At 34.5% G+C, this 24,195-nt stretch overlaps 1 long non-coding RNA gene across 2 annotated transcripts; it reads left to right on the plus strand.

Moving 5' to 3' along the window:
- Positions 1 to 1,294: 1,294 nt before the first annotated feature.
- LOC131037376 (uncharacterized) lies at positions 1,295 to 2,482 on the plus strand. 2 transcript variants are annotated; one of them, XR_009104211.2, is made up of 2 exons: positions 1,295 to 1,415; positions 1,511 to 2,482. It is a non-coding gene; the product is annotated as an uncharacterized LOC131037376 (long non-coding RNA). The 2 variants fall into 2 exon arrangements; XR_009371844.1 differs by having other exon boundaries at positions 1,523 to 2,482.
- The last annotated feature ends 21,713 nt before the right edge of the window (positions 2,483 to 24,195 follow it).

Below are 24,195 nucleotides of genomic sequence, written 5' to 3' on the forward strand. Positions count from 1 at the left end.
TGAAAGTTGAACCACACACACAACTGAATTAAATGCCAAGAAAAGAGAAAGGAAAAAAAAGAGGGCTTACTCGTGTGGAGGAGGCTGCACTCCCTCCCCCACGATCAGGGTTGGAAACCACTCCAACACAACACGAACCATTTGTAAAATGCTCCAACTTGTTCGTTCCTCCAACTATCTAAAATCACACCTCTTCCTTTTCATTAAAATAACATTTTTATAAAAAAATAAAATTTAAAATTTATACATTAAAAATGTGGAGGAGCCATATGCTCCAATTTTTTTACATTAATCTCAAATGAAAAGAATAATGTAAATTTTGAGAGGATGCCCTATCCCTAAATTTGCTAACTTCATTTAAATTATGATTTCATCTCACAAAGATATTTATTTTGTATTTATTATTAAGGTTAAAAATCAGAACGCAGTTATGCAGAAATTAAATATTATAGGTGGTGAACTTTAAATGATTTGTTGAAAACAATGGTAGCCAAAGGCTCTTTACATATTTTTTTTTTAAGGATTTGACAGCTGCAAAAATGAAGGATAATGTATTTTATAGCTCTAATAATAAAGATATTTTTAATCATGTGCAACTACTAATTTATGTCAAATAAATATCTTGTCACTGCAATTTAGTTTGTTATATAGACATTACCCAAAATGAAACCCCTAATTCCGCGTAAATACTTCACACAACCATATTTGTATTCTTTTCCCAATAAAAACATGCTTTAGAAAATGGTTCTCCACGCCCTTCCAATTATAAAAAGTATCATCATTAATACCCTGTACTCGAACCGATAATTACTTTTGGCCCACTCCAAAACCCTGTTAAAGCGCGAAAATGATATGCAGCCAGTCATGTGTAAGTATTGATGATTAATAATTTTTGATCTCTTGTAGTCTCTGACTGATACAGACTTACTTATTCTGCCGCGGGAGCAGGCCAGTAAGAAAGAATCGAATCGCGGACCATGTTTCTCCACGCCATTTGCACGATGATAAGTATGATCATAACAGTTAATATATGTCCCCCTTATTAGTTGTGATATGAAGGTAGATTTTGATCTCTTGGAATCTGTCACAATCTACATTTAAAGGTAACATGTATTCTTCGATCTTTCGACTGACATATCGCTGCAATAATTTGACAGGTAGGGTCAAGTAATTTTCATAGTAAAATCCTACGATTCTCTCAATTTAAGATTTGACTGTCCTAGGTAAATTCTACAAACTGTTAAATGTGAACTTATAAGTATGAATGTTATGAATCTATGCACAGAGCTTCTTTGCTTTAAGAAGAGTTGTCGGCTGCGTTGGACTAATTACCTGAGACCTGATTCTAAGCGAGGTCCATTTCAACCAGAAGAAGAAAGAACTATCCTTGTGCTGCATGCAATTCTAGGCAACAGGTAGTATATTGATCAACTAGAAATCTTGTTGTTTACCTTGGGTAGTTCAAAACTTTGATAAACCATGTATATTGACGAACTAATTGTCCTAAAAGGTGCTATGGCAGAAGAAAAAGGTGTTGGCAATGTGACTGGATCACGCAAATCTGAGAACCCAGCGCAAAAGGGTTACAGTCCTCATGACTCGTGTCACAGTGGGAAATTGCAAAGGTATGCACAGATTCAATCCGGAATCTAAAAATAAGTTGTTGGGAAACGATATGCAGAGGCCAATTCCAAGGCGCCCACTGATCGTTTATTGAAGTTTTGCAACTCGAATCCCCATGCAAGGCCTTAAGGAAAAAGACTACTATGAACAATATTGATAGTGAGAATCCCATGTACTAGATCATGACCTAGGGAACGACTTTTCATGGACTGATACAAACCCCAGTTAACCTTAAGTTTAGTTTCATCCTTTTGTTCTAGTTTCAACTCAGATCAGCATATAAGTGATCAAGCAAGGAATTATTCAAGGAAGTCAACTTAGCTGATTAGAATGAGATTGCTGGACACCATAATCATCCCTTTAAGGGTATTGAAGGATCTTTTAGATTACCTTCTTTGTAATAATAAACTAACATCGGTTGAGGTTGGACATATTGTGAGTAGTTTTGTTATCAATAATGTTAATAGGAGAATTCCAAAGAAGGCCTTTTAATTGTCTTACAGGAAGGATCTTGGTATCAAGCAATCCAATCAGCTGAATTGTCTTCCTTGTGAATACTTGCATTTGGATGGTCATTGATAAGCTGATTTGACTAGAAACAAAGGAAAAGGATGAAACTGGTCTTAAGATTATGTGGGTACTTGTAGTAGTCCATGAAAAGGCATTCACTGGATCACGATCTAGTCCATGGGGATTCTTACTATTGTGATTGTCATTGTTAAATTTGGAAAAGATTGGAGGAATATCTCTATGTAGTTTTCCTATTTAATATTTTTAATAACATGTATCCACAAAACACATTTGTGGAATCAAGTGTTGCATCTATTAATCCAAACTCTACTTGCATATTAGAATTCTACTTGATATATTGTCTGTAACTTTTTTGTCTTTTCAAGTTTTATATCTAAAAAGTATGGTGCCGATACGGATCATTTATGCATTTGTTAGAAACAAGGAATGCTTTCCTTTGGTCAATTTCATGTTGGTGATTCAATAGTTCAATAGAAAAGTTTAAACACCACAAGTAAATATAGTGATATTTAGGATGTTGATGTAAGATGATGATCCACTCATGATCTATAGCATATACTCTCTATTTTATGGACAAATCTTCAATTGTCGTTAGGTTAGATGCAAATGAATTTGAGATTTTCCCTTAAATATATCACCCTAGCACACAAAGTTAATAAATTATATGTACATGTGTTGGAAACTAACAATCAGTTAGAAGAAGCTACCTTCAACCAATAATTTAATTTTTTTACAAATTATAGATCATGCATGTGTCTTGTAATTGACCTAGGTTTGTTTTGTTCTTGCAAATTTGATTTGAGCCAAATAACATATAAATTTAAGCTTCATATTTTTCTCCATAATATATACATAAAAAGCTAGACTAGATTCTTGAGTTGTCAACATCCACACTAAACACTGCTTATAAGTAAGTTGTTATATTGAGAACAAATCAATCAAGATAATTTTAAAAGAAAATAAATAAAATGCAAACCATGGCTTTGCAAGACTCTTGGCTACGACACTTTCAGAATTTCAATGGTTTAGGAAATTTTTTAAAGGCGGGTTAGTCTGCTTCACATAATTCTCAGAGATGGAACAAGTAAGAAAATTTTAATTCACAAAATGTGGGTTTTTTTAAGAGATTTCAATAGGAATACTGGTGAGAAAACAAGCCTCCATGGATGAATTTATTCAAAAAGCCATTTCACAAGTAGTGAAAATAGGCAATCTTTCATAAGAACTAGAGAAGTCCTGACCCCTTTATTTATAATTGGGCCAAATAACATCCCTCTTGGGAATGGAAAAAGAATAGAGGTTATAAACCCAAGTCCTTCAAACAAGTTGGGCGTGGATTATATAAAGAGAATAGAATCTAGTTAGACACGAATAGAACCAAGACTCTAGAGATTCTATTGAAATCAAGAGGAGTATTCTTCTCTTCCCAATTCCATTTAGAGCCCCAAAAACAAAAGGAAATTTGGGAGAGGAATCCCAACAGAGGCTAGAACAAATGTAGAGGGTTTGGTTACAATACGAAAGATTCAAATAGAGATTTCAATCCCAAGTTCAAGAAATACCTAGGAAGCAAACTTTCTGTAATGCCAACGAATTTCATTGAATCTAAAGTGAGTAGGCTGAAGGGAAAGGCTCTAATGGTAAAATGGTGCGACATGGGTGGCTCTAAGAACGAAATAATGGAATGGTGAAGGTACTCTTATCCTGGTAAGGTTAACATTCGACCTCTTCAAAACTCCTTTTTCCTAATTGATGCATTGACTTAAGTTTAAAATTTGACGTATTATATGGAAGTCCATTTTTTTTTCAAAGGATCAAGTTTTCACAAACTAAATTGGTCTCCAAATTTTAATCCAAGTAAATATCATTTTTAAAAAACACCTATGTGGTTAAGTTTAGTAGGACTTGTAGTAGAATATTGGAGTGTTGAAGCACAAATAAAGATAGGAAATGCTTTAGGATCCCTTCTAGGAATAGATGATGATTTTCTTAAAGGAAAATTCAAAGACAAAGAAAATATAGATTTAGGAATTGACTCAGATATAAGAGTCTATAAGGAAATTGAGATTGTTACAAACTCTAGCAATTGGAATCAATCTATAAATAGATTGATAAACAAATAGCCAAGACATTGTCTCATGTGAGAGAATCTAGGGATAGGCAATCCAAGGAAAGATGATATGATTGGAGAGATACGATGTAATGCAAACCTCCAAAAAGATCCCACAAGTTTGGATTGTAGTGGGAAGAAGTTAGAGGAATGCCCTTCAAGTACATCAAGGGAAGATAGTAAAGTCTACTTTACAAACTATGGAGTATGCGCCAGAAACACCTCTGGAGAGGAAGAGGTTGGAGGATAGTTAGGATCAAGAAGAGGCTCTAGTTAGAAAGAAGATAGGAGGTAGAGATGGAGGATGATTCTAGAGAAGAAATTGAGAAGGATAGAAACATTGATATGTATTCAGAAAAATCACCAGAATATAATCATGAAGACAATCCTAAAATAGATCAACAAAGAACTTTAATAAAGAGGAACTTCTCAAAATGAGAATAGAGGCAGATAGGCTTAGTTAGGAAATAAATATACAATTGAATGTCATGTATTCAAAACATAACTAACTAGAGGTTGTCCTTAATGAGGACCTGGACTGTAAATCAAATTGTGCTACTCCCAACTTTAAGGAGGTGATTGAGGATCAAAATTAGAAAACAAAGCATTTGGATAACAACAAAGATGGAAGGATTAATAGGAATGAGGACAACACTTTGAATCTAAAACTAGAAGTAGTATGTTATTTTCTAGGAATATCCCAACCTACACATAAAGAGAGTGAAGAGGAATTAAGACATGATATAAACAATGATTATTACAAAAAGCAATGGAAATTGATGGGTTTAATGATGAGGATAAGGTTTTGTCTTCTGAAGGAAAGGATCTCTTACACTTTGAAGAGAATAATGATAGGAAGGATATTATAGGTATTCATCAAAGAAGTTCATGCAAATCCAAACCAAATTGTGGGAATTTAAAAGCTAAGAATAAGGGTAGAAATTCTTTGATAAATCTTAGATTAAGGGTAGGAAAAGCAAAAGGACAAAAAGTATCACTTCAATATTGAAAGAAAGGAAGGGGAAGTACCTTACCAAGGTCACATGAAAATCCTCAATTAGAATGTTAGGGGTCTAAATTCCCCTAACAAACAATGTTTTGTCAAGAACATTATTTGTATGGTAGAGGAAGATGTAGTCCTATTATAGAAAACAAAACTCTAAGAAGTAAAAATGTTATCATTCAAAAAGATGTTAGGTGCCTCGTGAGGTCTGGCTATTCTATAGAAAGATAGTAGTATAATATTTGAGGTATCTTCAAAAGGAAGATCATGGTTGGGTGGTATTATCATTGTTTTGGGGCATAATTTGAAATTTTAGCTAATTAATCTATACGGTCCAATTACTACTCATAAGAAAAAGAAGGTTTGGGGGGAGTGGAAAGTTTTTTATGATTCAAAATGTCTTTCCCCATACTATATTAGGTGAGGATTTTAATGGAAATCCCTTATATATTTGAGAAACATGGGGGAATTCAAGAGGAGATGCAACCACAAATTGATTTTAGAGATTGGGTTTTCAAAAATAATCTTATCGACTTGGAATCATATAGTGGGTTATTCACTTGGAATAATAGGAGATTGGGCTTTAGTCACATTGTAGAGAAATTAGATAGGTTTCTTTTTAAAGGAGATTTCACTATTTTTCTTGCATAAACGAAATCATCCATAATGCCCTATTAAGGCTTAGATCACTTCCCGATGTTGTTGTGTTTACCTATAAATAATAAACCTCAAAACTGTCCTTTCAAATTTGAAAATATGTGGATGAATGACAAAAAATTATTTGAATGGGTTGAACTATGGTGGAAGGAGGGGCAATTCTCTGGTTCAAATCTTTTTTGCTTTGTTTCAAAATTAAAATATCTTATACAAGGATGATTGGTATGGAATAGAGAATATTTTAAGGATATTTTTTTAGCTAAAAATTTATTGAGGAAGAAATAGAACATTTGAATGAGGAGGTCTTAAAGAAGGGTATGGATCAAGATAAGTTCCATAAAGAGAAAGAAATTTTGGGAAATAGGAGAAGATCTTGTCTATGTTGGCATTCTACACTCTTATGAGAATAGTTGATGTTGTCATTGATGGCAACAAACTGGCAACTCACCGAAAATTGGTTTCTACATGCCCGACATCACAAACTTCATACACTGGAAGACATCGACACCGACAGGCACTTACACTGGCATTTATATTACATCGGCAACAAAGCATACCGACACTCCATCCGACATGGGATGAACTTTTGCTTATTGTAATATAATTATCTTTTGTAAACCAACATGGTATATTGTAAAAGACTCATATATGTATGAGATCTTATACATCATTTTGAGAGTAGAAGAGATGATATGTATGGTAGAAAATAATTGTCTAGTGACAACAAAGGTTTTTGGATAAGGTATCTATCTGAGCTTTAACTGGTACTGAACCTGGCATTAGAGATGCTATTTTGAGCATTACATTGTATTGGATTTAATTATCCATTTTGTAGTCAGTGTGACTCTTCATTGAACAATGAGCTCTAGGCTGTTGGCCTCCCTACATGTCCAGGCCCCTATTGTAAGTAGTATTGATTCATTGGCTAGAAAGTAAATATTGTGGGTCACAAATCCCATTGAGGTTTTTCCCACACCGGGTTTCCTCATTAAATATCTTGTGTTATGGCGTGTTTCTATGTTGTCTGTATTATTTCTGTTTACTACAATAATTCTTATTTACTGGTACATTATTTTGGGTTGCAAAGTTATAAATAAGTTTAAATATTCCACTAAGTTATACACTAATTCAACCCCCCCCTCTCAGTGTCTTTGGGACTGTCATTGAATCTAGCAGTCTAAAGAGGATATTTTTTGGAGACAATAATCTAGAGAGACATGATTAGTTGAAGGAGATGAAAACTCGAGGTTATTTCATAATACCACTAAGATAAGGAGGAGTATTAATAGAATAACCAAACTGAATGTAGTGATGGTAGCCTTATTGAAGATTAGGAGGGCATTGCAATGCAGTGATGGTAGCCTAATTGAACCATCCTCAAAGAGTGGAGTCTCTTTCACTATCTCATCTTATGTATAAACTTCCTCTTGTATAGCTCGAGTTTCCTTTTCATCGTCATTGTTTCTCTTTCTACCAACATCTTCTAATGTTTGGCATATAGATTCTCTTAAAGATTCTATCTCATTTACGAGCACTACCAATTCCACTTCCCTTATTACTCCCAACATTTTGACTATGACACTTAAATCTTTCTTCTAGTTAACGATGATTGATCGTTTCCTTTTCACTCTCTTTGTCTATAGAGTGAAAGCCCATTCCGATTTCCTTTTCACTATCATTTTCCATCACCGAATATTTTTTTACTTTAAGGGGCTTAATTTCTTTCCTTTACTTTGATTATCCATTATACCCTTTCTATAGTCTATCTCAAGCCTTGGATTAGACCAAAATTTAGGACTTCAAATAGTTTCATTATTTTGGAATAATATCCCTTCGTCATTCTAAGTGTCCTCAACATCTTGATTTCCTGAGGTTTGAATAATTTTATTATTTTGACATCCTTTGATTATTGCCATAAACCTCCCCTCTTGCATTTTCCCTTCTAATAGACAAGGGAACCACTCTTTTTTCCATCTTCTAAAATCTGATATAATTTCTAGTTCTCTATAGAACCCTATCTCCAAATCAACCTCCACACATATATTGGCTACATCCCCTATTTTTCCATTTAAAAAGTCCTCTTCTACCCACAAAGAGGAGTCTAAAGCATCACCAATCTGAATAAGAACATCCCCACGCCAATATTCAACAGGGAGACCTACCAAGCTAAGCCACATAAGAGCCTTATTAATCCTATATTTGGAAAGGTCAAAGTTTGGTTTTCAGTTTAGTCTGTGAAAGATTGATCTTCTAAAGAATATCAAGCTCCCATGCAAAATTTCATGTTTTAAATTTAAATCAAGTCATTTCTATCAAAAGAAAACTGTTTTAAAGAGGACGAATGCTTATCTTACTTGGATATGTATTTTCCCACCACTCCACAATCTATACCTCATTCCCTCCTTCCCACACCACTTGGCTGTCAAAGCATTTTCCTTCAGACGACTGACCATTGGCCTTGTTATTTCAGACGACATCACGAAAGTCTTGCTTCTGAAGATTTTCTTCAGCCTACCTTCTACATTCTAGATCTGTCCCTTTTCTTGCTCTCCTTGAGCTCTTAAATTTCATAACTTTTTGTCTCTTTCCCCATTAGATTTCTTAAAAAAATGGATTTGATTACTAGCTAGAGAGTATTCCTACAACTCATTTCTTCCCCTCATCAAACTATAAGAATTTGAATATCTCTTGAATGCATACCCTTATGTTTTTTTGTTCTTGGGTAGGGGATCATTTGAGTGTATCTTGAAGCTTTGCAATGATATTTTTCCTTTCTATGCAACCAGAATTTTGTCAGCTCCAGTAGCTGGAGTTACCCAATTTAAAGAGCTACCTCTCCCTTCAGAAACCTCCAAAATTTTCCCTTTGTTCTTTCTGACACCATAGGATGTTGTCTACGATCATTTTCTCAATATATCTAGCCAAGATCTTCCTCGGTTGCTATTAAAGTCTCAAACTTTCTCTCTGTAAGAGCTCAGCCAATAGTTTCTATGAAAATTCCTTTGTTGGGCTCTTCGAGAATTTGCCCACTATTTGCTAAAATCTAATCCATGTTCTCTGTTATTTTTTCCGGTTGCTCTGTAATTTTTTCTCGGATCTCCATTATAATTTATTAAATATATTTTAATCAATAAAAAATATATAATTATAATTGCAGATTAAATTGAATAATTTAATTTGAAATTAAATTATATATTTATAATTGCAATAAATAAATTTTAATTTTAAATTATAATTATTTAGGTGGACTATCACCTTTTATTTAGTGGATGCTTAAATTTAATCTATTCTATACGGTTCCAAAGTGTTTTAGTCAATCAAATTGTTAAAAAACTAGTTTTAGAATTTAGAAACTCGAAAAATTTAGATATAATCATTAACAAAATGATTTAAAAAAAAACAAAAACAAATACTAAATCTCAATTGGATGTAATAAACATTTTTTAATAACTAGTTAAAATAATTAGACCTAAATGGATTGCAAGAGTATTGGTGTAACGACAAGTACTAGTAATAACCTTACAATTAAAAATAAAAAAAAGAAATTAAAAACCAACATTTGCTCATTTTAAGTTTCACTTTTAGGTTTCATGAATTAATCCTATCATTTCATACCCCTTACTTTTCATTAAAATAATATTTTTATAAATCAAAAAATTAAAATTTAAACTTTATAAAAAAATATGTGGAGTTGTTAGCTACGAAGCTTTCATATTAAACTAAAAAGAAAAGAATAAAGTAAATTTTGAGAGAATGCCCTAGCCCTAGATTTATTTTATCTCCATTATCATTCTAATTTGCATGAGTACAAGGAAGATTACACTCTGTCTATAATAAAGTGATCCATAATTATAGTAAATTGCCTATGCTGAGATGAAATTACACCCGACTAGACAATTATTTAGCATTTATTAATTGAATTTAAAAATCAAATATATAGTTATATTATAAATTTTAATTCAATTAATAAATACCAAATAACTATTGTTTGAAGTTCAATTTATTCTCTACAAAGATATTTCCCTGTCATGGCAGCGGGGTGGATAAATTAAATGTTCCAGGTGGTAAAATTTAAATGATTTGTTAGAAACAATGATTGTTTACCATGTTGGCTATGTAGAATATCTTTGTGGCAACAATGCAAAAAACCTAATGAATTTATGGTGAGAACAAAAGTAGCGGAGTAGGTGGACTCTTTACATAATGCCCTTTTTGAACAATTTGACAACTGCAAAGTTGAAGGACAATGCCATTTTTATGGAGGATTTGATAGCTATAATGATGAACTGATGAGATATTTTTAATCGTTTACAACCACTATTTCCAAGAGACAAAATGAAACCCCAAAATTCCTTTTGGGTATTTACTTCATAGAATCATATTTGTATTCTTTTCCCAGTGAAAATGTGTATTGTAAAATGCTTCTCCACACCCTTTGCATGATGAAAATTATTATCATAAATACCTTGTAATCAAATAGATCAATATTTTTCACCCACTCCACCCTATCAAAGGGGAAATCCTTGTAAGAATTAATAATTCATCTAACATAATATCTAGAGAAAGGAAAAAATATCACATCTGTAATCATTTTTCAAGAAGTAACACTGGTTTTAAAGGAATTTTGACTATGATGGCTCATGTCATCCATTCTTCAACACCTCACCACATAGTGATTAATGGAAGTCCATGGAAGAATCATATTGATCATCATCTCAATCATCATCTTGCTTTGCATGGTTAACAAATCTCGATACCTATCATTTTTTAGAATATATTTTACATGGCCAAGAACCTTCCCCTGATTGGTTCAATACTTCCACTCACTATATTTGAGTCTTTTTATTAATGAGGGCATCAAAAAATTATTTCCTTCCCAATAAGTATGTATCACTTTCCCATGTGTAAGTTGTGAAGCAATTAATTTACTATCTTCCATATAGTTTCTTATTTTCCATAGTGGACAAAGTTTGAATTAATTATATTTATAATTAATTCAGAGTCCCCTTCGATTATGACTCTATAAAAAAAAAATGAAATTATCTTAAGGCCTCACCAAGAGAAATAGCTTCTTCTTCATTAATGGTTTTAGACCCACTACTTTGAGAATATCCCTCTATTAATTTTCCTTTTGAATCTCTTATGGTTCTTACTGTTGCCGCCAACCTAGGATTTATTTTTCTATACCTATTAAAATTCAACTTAACCCAATATACCTCGATCTTTCACCATCTCACATGTTTCCTTAAATTATTTGAGATAATTTTGATTTTATGCATCTTGAAAGTGACCACCCACCTTCTTCTAAAAAATAGTTCCCGGAGGGAAGCATTTAGTACTACATAGTTGGGATTGATGGAGGTGATATTTTCTCCTATTGCACACGTCATAATTTGAAAGATCTCTTTGCTACTTCTTAACTCCTCTCTAAAAATGTGATTATTCCACTCCTTCTAGACAGACCAAGAGTGGAATGGAAGGGTCTAATTCTAGATGTTTCTAAGCATAAGATGTCTAAAAGATGAGTTATCATTCGAAGAATCAATGACATTTTTGATATTGCTAGGGAACACCCAACTATTATATAAAGCCATCAACACCTTATTCCAAATATCCTTGGTAAATACACAGTAAATAAACAAGTGGTACAAGAACTCCTCCTATAGGTAGTGAATACATCTATTGACAAGATAAAACCTCCTCTTGAAAAAATTATTAGTGCTATGGATTTTATCATGGATAGTAGTCGACAAGAAGTGTACAATTTTAGGGATAATATTTTTTATCCCATACCTATTTCTAGTTTAAATCCTTCACACTAATATTTTTTTCTCTCATAGTATAAGTCAAGGAAACTAAAAAAGTTACCTTCAGATTGGGGGACCAAATAGCCTTGTCCCTTCTATGGGAGTCAAAAAAATGACAACCACCTATAGTTTCAAGAAAAATACTACTTACATCCCTTCTTGGAAGTACCAGCATGGGAACTTGGGTTATTTCATCCCTTCAATCAATGTAGTCAAACAATTTAACCCCATAGAATTGATTTAGAGGTTGAATAATATCTCCAAAGGACGAGGAGGAACAAAGTGCCATGTTTCCCACCCAAAAATCTTCCCAAAAGTTTATAGTCAGGCCATTAACCATTGCCCATTTCAAGCCTTGCTTAAGAATTTTCTTAGAGTAGAGGATGTTATTCTAGATTTTTGAACCCCTAGCGGGGGAGGAAAAAAATAAAAAATCTCCAAGTGATATTTACTTTAACAATGTTAATCCAATCATTGTCTATAGAGATAAGATACCAACTAGTCTTGGCCATAAAGTCTTTATTGAAGGGTTGATCCTTAAATGGCCCAATCCTTGCAAATTTTTAGGTTTGCAAATAGTTTCCCACATGAGAAAAGATAATATTTTCTTCTCTTTGACCACTTTCCAAAGGAATTATTTTTTACTCTATTCAATATTTTAATAAATGAAGGTTGGTATCTTGAACAAAGACAAATAAAACATTGGGATATTCTTGAGGGTGGCTTTTAGTAATTGAAACTTACCTACTTGTCTAATCAACTTGCCCTTCCATCCTGCAATTTTCTTTGGACCCTTTTCATGATTCTAGACCAATAATTATATGGTAACTTTTTGGTGGCTAGAATAAGTCCCAAGTAGGTTGCTAGGAAAGAGTCCCTTTGATAGTATAAAATCTCAATGAATTTCTCCTAGAGTCTCTCAGCCATATTTAAGAAGTACAAGATTTTATTATAATTAATATGTTGTCCATAGATACTAGCACACCTATTGAGGATGATCTTCCATTGTCTAGCTTCAATAATTGTGGTGATACCAAACATATGGTATCATCCACAAACTACTGATGGGATGTAGAGGGGAGGGAAGTAGCTAGGTGAATCCCTTTAAGATTTTTATTGCCAATAAGTCAATTGATATTTCTCCCAAAAACCTAAACAACTATGATCAATAAATATGAAGATAATGGATCTCCCTATTGCAAACCTCTTTCACTATTGAAGAAACCTTTGGAAACTCCATTAACAAGAAGAGAGAACCTCGAGGTAATAACACATTCCTTTATAAATTGTATGATGTAGTCATTAAACCCAAACTTCTTGAGGGTAGTAAATTAAAAGCTCTAGGAAATATGGTCATAAGATTTCAAAATGTTAAGTTTGAGGAGCATCCCTATTTTCCTATTACCCTCCATACAATGAAGAATTTCATGGGTAGTAAGAACCATGTCTAGAATTTGTCTCCCTTGTATAAATCATTTCTGATTAATGCAAATAATTCTTGGAAGAGTAATTAAACTTTTTAAAAACAATTGCCACTAGTGGTAGATACTTTCCTTAATATAGTATTCTAATAATAATAATAATATAAAATTATAATTAAAACTAAAAGTATAAAACTAGAATTACAATCTTTAAATGTAATTCTAATTCTAATATTAATATATTTAATTAAAAAAATTTATATAGTTATAATTTGAATTTTAAATATATAATTATAATTGTAATAATAAATAAATAAATTTAATTTTTGACTAAAATTATTGAGCTCGCTTTTGAGTGTTAATTTAGTGGATGCTTAAAATCAATCTATTCTACAAGGGTCTAATGTGTTATAGCCAATCAAATTGTTAAAAAATAACTTTTACAATTTAGAAACATAGTTATTTTTTTAATACAAACATTAGGAAAATGATCTTAAATAATAAACAAATACTAACTTTTAGTTGGATGAATTTTTTTTAAAAATAACGAGTTAAAATAATTAGAACTAAATGAATTGCAATAGTACTAGTCTAATGACAAGTACTAATAACAACCTTAGAATTGAAAAAATAAATAAATAAAAGAACTCATGTTTTTCCATTTAAATAAATAAATAAATAATTGTGGTGATACCAAACATATGGTATACATATATATACATATATACATATATACACATATATATATACATATATACATATATATATACATATATACATATACATGTATTTTTTTTAATATATATAGACATATGCATATACATATATATATGTATATACATATTTGTGTGTGTGTGTGCATATCTATATATGTATGTATACATATATTTGTATGTATATACATACATATATATGTATGTGTAATGGTGAGAAAACGGTGAATGATAAATCAAGAAGGAAAACTACCCCTTCCCTCAAAGAGAGATGAGAGTTTTGCTATCGATTACCATTCAAGCAATTTTCACCATTACATTAGGAAGGGGGAGAGGATAATTCACTAGATCCAATCTCTCCACACAAAGATGGTAGATTGAATTTTGAATGAATTGGGAATGCTAAGGGTATATGCATGAAGTTGTGGTACCAAAAAGGTGCCACACTTCAAAAAAAATAAAAAATGGTCATAAGGCGTGCGCCTTATAAGGCACATGCTTTATTACCTTTGCAAACTTTAAAAAAACTCAAGTCCTCATTTTGGATGTATTTTGCATTCCCAAACTCGCGTTTTGGCGATTTGGGGTGCCATTTTCTTGCACTCGCCCTTTGTAGAAGCTTGATATTGGGCACTAAGTTGTCCACCTCTCATCAAAATGCCACCACACCATCGAAGAGCTCGAAGAGGTATGTATTTTAATTTTCTTATTGTCATTTTTTTATTAATTTGAATATTAAACTAGGTTTATTGATTTAAATTTATTTTCATTATCAGGAAATGAGATTAGACAAGAAAATGTTGAAAACACTCAATCACCTCCTCATGAAGACCATATTGAAGAAGAAATACATCAAGAACCTCCTACAATCCTTAGACATCCCATAGGTACACAAGAAAACCTCTTAGGTCAAATAGAAAATAGCCAAAAAGAGCTTGAAGGTTTAACAACAAGGCTAAAAGATCCCACTAGAACAAAATCCCATAGGACAAACCTTGCCAGTTATTTGCAATCTATTGTATCTCACATACAATCTGTGAGTGGACAAATGAATTTTTGGTCCAGTAAGAAGGAAGAACAAAAGAAATTTGATGCTAACAAATTATCATATGCGACAGTGAAGAAAAAGAAAATTAATTAATTTGACTTGTGTGCTCTTTTTACAGACCCCCAAACGAATCAACCTTTACACCTTGGATGTAGGAGATTCCCTATTCATTTGTGTCATCATGAAGGGATTAAGAACAATTTTTGGGATAGGTGGTAGAAGGTATTTTATCATCCCCCATGCAATAATCATGACGTACCCCAATACTTTTTGAGAAAATTGTACTGTGAGTTTGTCCTTAATGAGATCCCAAACTATTTTGATTTTCTAGATTTCCAAGGTAGAGGTGGGGGTTCCTCACATGATAGAGAGGGTGCACAATGTGACCCAAATCTCCCACCAAGACCCTTGGCCAGACCTATGGTGGAGCATGTTATTATTCCTTCAATTGTGAAGGAGCGTATTAAGGTCAAAACTCTAGACTCCATTAGCTCACTCACTCAGACCCTTATATAGTATGCTAGGCCTTTAGTAGAGGGTGATGTGAGTGATGATGGTGATTCTTCTAGGCATCGAGTTCCAACTCATTTTTGTCGATCTTGTGGTTCTCTTTGCACTTATGATCCTAATAGTTCTGAGAATGCACGTGCACGAGCAGAGTTTGCTACAGAGAACATTGTCATGACACAATCCTTGCTGAATGAAACATTTGGCATTGATACCCAGGTGAATTTCATTACAAGTTTATTTCATTCTTTTTATTAAATCTTATATGGAAATTTGAGAATATATCTAAATTAGTAAATTATTATGATAAAAAATCAGGGTCAAAGTGTTCACAATACTAACAACATTCCTGCAACACCCTTTTTCACGACTTCGTCAACTCCACAGGTATACAACGAGTGAAGAAATATAATTATTATATGTAGATAGTTGAACCTTGTGTGAATGATTTTCTAGTTACTCATTTTGGATGTCAAATAGTTTGATGCTAGAGCTTCATCATCAACACCTCGTAGTGTATTTCATCGACAATCTTTCACCTAGGTAAGCAATGTATCTTTAATGTTGTTATTAAATAATATAGATAGTTTTGGCGATTAATCAAATATACTTTATTTAATTTTTAGATGTTGACATCAGAGACTCCTCCTACCATCTGCATGTCAATGGAGCGCAGTGTTGCTGTAGCAGTAGCAAGTTCAACTGCTTTGACAGAAGTATGAGACATATTTGTAAATTTAATAAATTTAGCATTACATTTGTTATCTTAATAATATGTTATTGCAAATTTTAACGACACTTGTAGTTAGTTTAACTTATATCGTGATTCTTATAGGAGGGGCTTGTCACTCCAGATCATGAATGTTCACCTGTTGTGGATGAACATCATGATTATGTGTATGCGGTAAGTGACTATTCTATTATATGTCATTCTAAAATTCAATTCTTGTCTATGCTAACATCATTCTTTTCATTGTATCACGTGGAGTTACATAAAAGTCTGGAGAGGAGGTTGAGTGGACGTACTCAAAAGATACCTACATCATATACATCTCCATCCCCTCGACAAGCAAAGATATCTCGTGATTTTGTTTCCTTCCCCTAGAGGGAAATGAATAGAATAGGGTCCTATGTTGTATGCCTATATGCCAATTTTGAACATATGTTTTGTATTACGAATATGTGACATTCTATGTCCAAATGGCTTTTGGCAAGCTCCTATTTGACTTTATTGGATACCATGTTTTATGCCTGTATGGCAATTTTGAACATATGTTTTGTATTAGGAACATGTGACATTTTATGTTCATATGGCTTTTGGCAAGCCCCTATTTGACTTTATTGGATATCATGTTATATGTCTTTATAGCAATTTTGAACATATGTTTTGTTTTATGAATACGTGAAATTTTATGTCCATATGGCTTTTGGCAAGCCTATTTGTCTGTATTGGATATATTTGATAGTTTTAATGGTATACAATGTTGTATGAATTTGTAGCTTTTTGGTTAATGCAAATCATTTATCATGGTTATCCATAATTCAGTACAAATGATTAAATGAATAATTTCACAAAGTTTATTGTTACTTAAGCTTTGAATTTAAATATGTGTTTGTAATCCAAGACACAAGCTTATGGAGATCAACACAAATTCAATAGTTATAGTCGAAATAAGACTGTATAAAGGAAACATGGAAAGAACCAAAATTAGACAATGTAAGACACCATTGTACCAATATCCATTCTAAAAAAATTGCATAGCCAATACACTTCTATTCATCTAATGCATGCACTTAAGTGATTTCACTGCTAGGGTGTGGCCCGCAATGATTGGATGAGTTGGAGAGAAAAATGAATTCATTTCTAGTGTAAACCTGACCACCCCAATGCGTATGAGATGATGGTTTGGTGCCACGGCAAGCAGATTTAAAGATGGGGCATTGTGCGACTTTTCATTGAACTCATCTGATGCTTTTTATCGCAACCGAGAAAGTGTTGCCACAAGCAACTGGATCTAAGCCTACCTAAACTAAGAGAGGATTTGTTAGAGTGCCATAACACGACCGCATAGGATCAGATGGCTCATTCTTATAATAAATGGGCGCGGAGAAATGCGATGCTGAATATTCACAACTTTGAGAAACTTGAGCACTTAACCAATTTTGCTACTAGGGTGTGGCCCGCAATGATCAGACGAGTTGGAGAGAAAAATGAAGGCATTCCTAACATAAACCTGGCCACCCCAATGCATACAAGATGACGGTTTAATGCCGCAACAAGTGGAATGAAAGATGGGGCATTGTGCACCTTTTCATTGAACTCATCTGACGCTTTATGTCACAACCAAGAAAGTGTCGCCACGAGCAATTAGATTTGAGTCTACCTAAACCGAGAGAGCAATTTTTAGAGTACCATAACACGACCCTGTAGGATCAGATGGATCATTCTTATAATGAATGGGCACCGACAAATGCAATGCCAAATATTGACAACTTTGAGCAACTTGAGCACTTAAGCGATTTTGCTGGTAGGGTGTGGCCCGCAATGATCGGGCAAGTGGGAGAGAAAAATGAAGGCATTCCTAGCGTAAACCTGACCACCCCAATGTGTACAAGCTGACGGTTTGATGCTGCGATGAGTGGATTGAAAGATGAGGCATTGTCCAACTTTTAATTGAACTCATCTGACGCTTTTTGTTGCAACCGAGAAAGTGTCGCCACAAGCAACTGGATCTGAGTCTACCTAAACTGAGAGAGGATTTTTTAGAGTGCCATAACATGACCTTATAGGATTAGATGACTTGTTCTTATGATTAACAGGAACAAAGAAACGTGATGTTGAATATTGACATCTTTGAGCAACTTGAGCACTTTAGCGATTTCGCTGCTAGGGTGTGGCCCGCAATGAGCGGACGAGTTGGAGAGAAAAACAAAGGCATTCCTATTGTAAACCCGATCAGCTCGATGGGTACAAGCTGATGATTCGGTGCCGCGATGAGCAAATTGAAAGATGGGACATCTTGCAACTTTTCATTGAACTCATATGATGCTTTTTGTCGCAACCGAGAAAGTGTGGCCACAAGAAACTAGATTCGAGTCTACGTAAACCGAGAGAGGATTTTTTAGAGTGCCATAACATGACCCTATAGGATTAGATGACTCATTCTTATGATTAATGGGCATCAAGAAACGCGATGTCGAATATTGACATTTTTGAGCAACTTGAGCACTTCAATGATTTCGCTGATAGGGTGTGGCCAGCAACGATCTAGCCAGTTGGAGAGAAAAATGAAGGCACTCCTAGCGTAAACCTAGCCACCCTGATGCATATGAGTTGATGGTTTGGTGCCGCAACGAGTGAATTGAAATATGGGGCATTGTGCATCTTTTCATTGAACTCATCTGATGCTTTTGTTGCAACTGAGAAAGTGTCACAACGAGCAACTAGATCCAAGTCTACCTAAACCGAGAGAGGTGTTTTTAGAGTGCCATAATGTGACCCCATAGGAGTAGACAAATTGTTCTTATGATTAACGGGTGCCAAGAAATGCGATGCCGAATATTGACAACTTTGAGCAACTTGAGCACTTAGGCAATTGTGTCGCTAGGGTGTGGCCCACAACGATTGGACGAGTTGGAGAGAAAAATGAAGGAATTCCTAGTGTAATCCCAGCCACCTCAATGCATCCAAGATAATGGTTTGGTGTCGGGATGAGTGGATTTAAAGATGGGGCATTGTGCAAGTTTTCATTGAACTCATCTGACACTTTTTGTCGCAACCAAGAAAGTCTCGCCACGATTAACTGGATCTGATTCTACCTAAACCGAGAGAGGAATTTTTAGAGTGCCATAACACGACCCTGTAGGATTAGATGACTCATTCTTATGATTATTGGGCGCCGAGAAATGTGATGCCGAATATTGACAACTTTGAGCAACTTGATCACTTAAGCGATTTTCCTGCTAGGGTGTGGCCCACAACAATCAGACGAGTTGGAGAGCAAAAAAAATTCATTCCTAGCTTAAACCCAGCCACCCTGACCCATACAAACTGACGGTTGGGTGCCGCAACAAGTGGATTGAAAGATGGGGCATTGTGCAACTTTTCATTGAACTCATTTCATGCTTTTTATCACAACCGAGAAAGTGTCGCCATGAGCAATTGGATCCAAGTCTACCTAAACCAAGAGAGGATTTTTTAGAGTGGCATAACATGACCCCATAGGATTAGATGACTTGTTCTTATTATTAATGGGTGCCAAGAAAAGTGATGCCAAATATTGACAACTTTGAGAAACTTGAGCACTTAGGTGATTTCGCTACTAGGGTATGGCCTGCAACGATCAGACGAGTTGGAGAGAAAAATGAAGGCATTCCTAGCATAAACCCGAAAACCCCGATGCGTACAAGCTGATGGTTTGGTGCCATGACAAACGGATTGACAGATGGGGCATTGTGCAACTTTTCATTGAACTCATCTAACACTTTTTGTTGAAATCGAGAAAGCGTCACCACGAGCAACTGGATCTGAGTATACCTAAACCAAGAGAGGATTTTTTAGAGTGCCATTACACAACCTTGTAGGATTAGATGACTTGTTCTTATGACTAACGGGCGCTGAGAAACGTGATGCTGAATATTGATAACTTTGAGTAACTTGAGCACTTATGTGATTTTGCTGCTAGGGTGTGGCCTGCAATGATCAGACGAGTTGGAGAGAAAAATGAAGGAATTCCTAGTGTAAACCTAGCCACCTCGATATGTACAAGTTGACGGTTCGGTGCCGCGATGAGTGGATTGAAAGATGGGGCATTGTGCAACTTTTCATTGAACTCATCTAATTCTTTTTGTCGCAACCGAGAAAGTGTCACCACGAGCAATTAGATCCGAGTCTACCTAAACTAAGAGAGGATTTTTTAAAGTGAAATAACATGACCCATAGGATCAGATGACTCATTCTTATAATTAACGAGCGTCGAGAAACGTGATGCCGAATATTGACAACTTTGAGCAACTTGAGCACTTAGGCAATTTTGCTACTAGGGTGTGGCCCGCAATGATCGAAGGAGTTGGAGAGAAAAATGAAGGAATTACTAGTGTAAACATGGCCACCCCAATGCGTACAAGCTGATGGTTTGGTGCTGTGACAAGTGGATTGAAAGATGGGGCATTGTGCAACTTTTCATTGAACTCATCTAACGCTTTTTATCGTAACTGAGAAAGTATCATCATGAGCAATTGGATCCGAGTCTACCTAAACTGAGAGAAGATTTTTTAGAGTGCCATAACATCGAGAAAAACAATGCTGAATTTTGACAAATTTTCACAATTAGAGTGATTGACAACAAATGAGCAATTTTTACATCTTTTACCATATTAGCCTAAAACTTCACGAAATGATCCCATGTGATTTATAGTGGTCCAAAATGACATTATTTACATAAAATAACACAAAAAAAGACAAAAACATAATTTTTTTTATATTACAATGTCTCGAGTAGTCGAAAATACAAGTCATGTACATATATCCAAATATGATTGATATTGCAATTTTTTACATTTACATTTAATCCAATGAACCATCCGGATCTGCTCTACTCTTTATCATGTCTAGTATGGCCTCATGGTGAGACTCACAAACCTTCCATAGGTTCTTGTTTAGTGGTCTACCCCATATCTGATCAAATGAACATTTGAAGCTACAACAAGGTTAGAATAATGAAGAATATTCCTATGTGTCTCGAAGTCCTCGAACAACCACAAGTTAGACTTCTTCATTAGGTACCTTCTAAGCCATGTACCAATAACAACTACTGATCCTGTGGGGTACTCAATATTTTCTCCATCTACCACAGAGACATCCAATTTATTTTTGGCATCCACAGAATGACACAGGTAATAATTTGTTCCTTCTTCATTGTCTTCAGCTACAATAAATGCATAAACATGCCCTGCAATGATAAAGTGAGGAAAATTTAGCCAACAACTAAGGTAAAATATTAAAGTACAAAAAATTACATGTGGATAATTTACTTGGTTGTACTAAATCTGACACATAGTCAAAGTCAACCAATGCTTCCATCTGTGTTAGTTGTAGTGCATTCGGAGGTCGATATGTCTCAAGTGGGATTAGAGGCCTCATACACCATTCGTCCACCTACTCCTTTGACTCACACTCATTATAGGCACCATCTCTACATGAAGAACAATAAAATGCAATCTATCACATATGGATAGTTCATGAACCCGTATTACAGCTTTTGAAAGAGTGTAGCTCACTCGATCCTATCATTGTGCAACAATCTTCTAATTTTGCAATGTTAGTATCATCTACCAACCAAAAAAATCTAAGAACTGAAGACTTACCTTGATTACCTGGACCAATTGTACCATTGCACCACTGAACAATTGTTTTTGCATCTTTCAAGTTTGCATTCCCTTTGTACGTTAACTCTTCTTGAGCTAAATCTCTTTTAATACATGCTTGTGCACCATAATGCTCTCATTTTCCATGCCTAGCCTCAGACAAATTCCACATATGTTGAATAGCAGTAAACTTATGCATCCTACTCAACCAATTAAACATCCAAGGGTTCTTAAATTGTGATGCACAATTATCTGACCATATGATATGTTGACGGAATGATATGCCTCAGCTAGCCAAATCATCATAGAATATTTGAAAACAACCTTGCACAAACTCTTTAGAGTGTGAGCGATCAGCAATGATGTAAAATTGATACTCCCTCAATATCTTCCTATCCTCTTCCATACTATCATGTGCATGAATACTATATGCACAAATATAGCAACTTGTGTGGAGTTGTAATATTGTGATTGCACCTCATTTTGCGGTTGTAGTGTGTAATTCTCTGCAAAGTCAACAATTGAAATGATTGTATGAAGTGGAAATATGTCCTTGCATAACTTAAATTGTGAGTCCAACCAATGAGATTGATGGTTATTCCTTGCATACTCATACACTATATTCTCATGAAAGATGCCCATAAACTGATACACTGGAATCTTATCACTAACCAATTCACACCTTTTTGCTTCTTTTCCATCTTTTAGCATGTAGGCCACTATCTTATATTTTCCAAATTCCACTAATTCATTACCAATTTCTTGTCCAATATCCATATGTTGACAAATTTATAAATGTCGCAATCCACCACAATGAACACATGTGCCATCCAAGAAAGACTTATTGTAATATACTTGACCATCTAATCTTTCACATAAGATGCTAGATATGAATTCCCTTGAAGATGTTGGTGGACCATTTATGTTGCATTCCTACAAAACATTGTTAGCATGCAAATCTATACATATGTGTTGATAAACATCATAATGGTTAGAAAAATTGATATGTACTCTACTAGAACAAGTTGTACATGTGTGATTTATTTTGAAATAAAAAGGCTTTACCATTTCAAAGAATCTTTGACTAATTTTAATTTGAGGATACATACATTGAAACTTGGCAAAAAAATGTGTTTGATTCATATCCAAAAAATGTTTCAAATGTGGATCACGGATTTTACTACCAATCCTCCTTCTTACAACATCTCTTTGATTTGGAGAGACCCTTGTGTTATTCTTCCAAAAATCTTCAATTAGGGATCTCAAGGCTTCAACAATTACTTTATCTTTCCGTGGTAGTCTACTGGAAAATGCCCATAACTCATTGTTATATGGATCCTCCACTCTTTGTCGCCTTCCCATAGCACTCATTAGAGTTTGTCTACTTATCTTCAATTGTTTACTTGTCTTTCTAATGAGGCAGGCTTTCTTAGTTTGAGTGCTTATAATTATTGATGTAATGACACGTCGTGTGGAATTACTATATTTTGTGTGTCAGTTAGAACCAACAGTATCATATGCATTCATCAGATTCTTCACAATAGATTTGTTTCTTGATTCAATCGATGTTCTTTGCCCAAGAATCTTAATTATAGGCCTAAATTTCAGATTTCTCATCATTTCAACAAATAGTTGACATCTTCCTGTCTCATTTAAAGGCTCAAAATATATTTTCCATATCCGATTAGCATGTCTTTGACAAGTATGATTCAGAATCTTGTCAACCATTGGTTTCAAAACATTAGCATCAATATCAATCAAATAATTAGGTTTTCTATGAAAAATTCTAGGAGGTGTTCTCAAACTTTGAGTTACCTCAACATTAGGAATGTCAACAACATTAGGGCTAGCTGGCATAACTTCAACTAGAGATGAACATGATGACATACCTTGAAATTGAGGTGTACAAGATGGTGTAGCTCCAATACTTGATGTCAATCATGAAGTACTTGCAATGTCAAATGTCAGAGAGGGAGTGCATTCAATATGAGATGTTGTAGATGCCAACGATGTGCCAATAAGAGATGGTGTGCCTTCTACTTGAGATGTAACAGATGGGGTGCCTTCAACTTGAATTGTGGTAGACATGCTCTCAACCTCAGGATTCAATTGTCTCATTACACAAAGGTTTTGTATCCATTGCCTTTGTGTGGCCAATTCTATCTCTCTCTTAGATTGGATGGATATTTCATGTTCCTCTTCAATTGGAACCTCTTCTTCTATGGTATTTAATTTACTTTTTGTTGAAATGTGGCGACTGATCAGCAAAGTACTGTACACTCAGCACGTATCCTCATCGGGGTCCGGGGCCGGGCTGGGCCCCGGGCAAGGGTTTGGGGGTGGCAGCCCTCGAGAAAAGCAGGGATTCAGGGGCGGGAGCCCTTGAGAAATTTTTTTTGCCATTTTTCG

Source organism: Cryptomeria japonica, chromosome 3, assembly GCF_030272615.1.
Source record: "Cryptomeria japonica chromosome 3, Sugi_1.0, whole genome shotgun sequence".
NCBI lineage: Eukaryota > Viridiplantae > Streptophyta > Pinopsida > Cupressales > Cupressaceae > Cryptomeria > Cryptomeria japonica.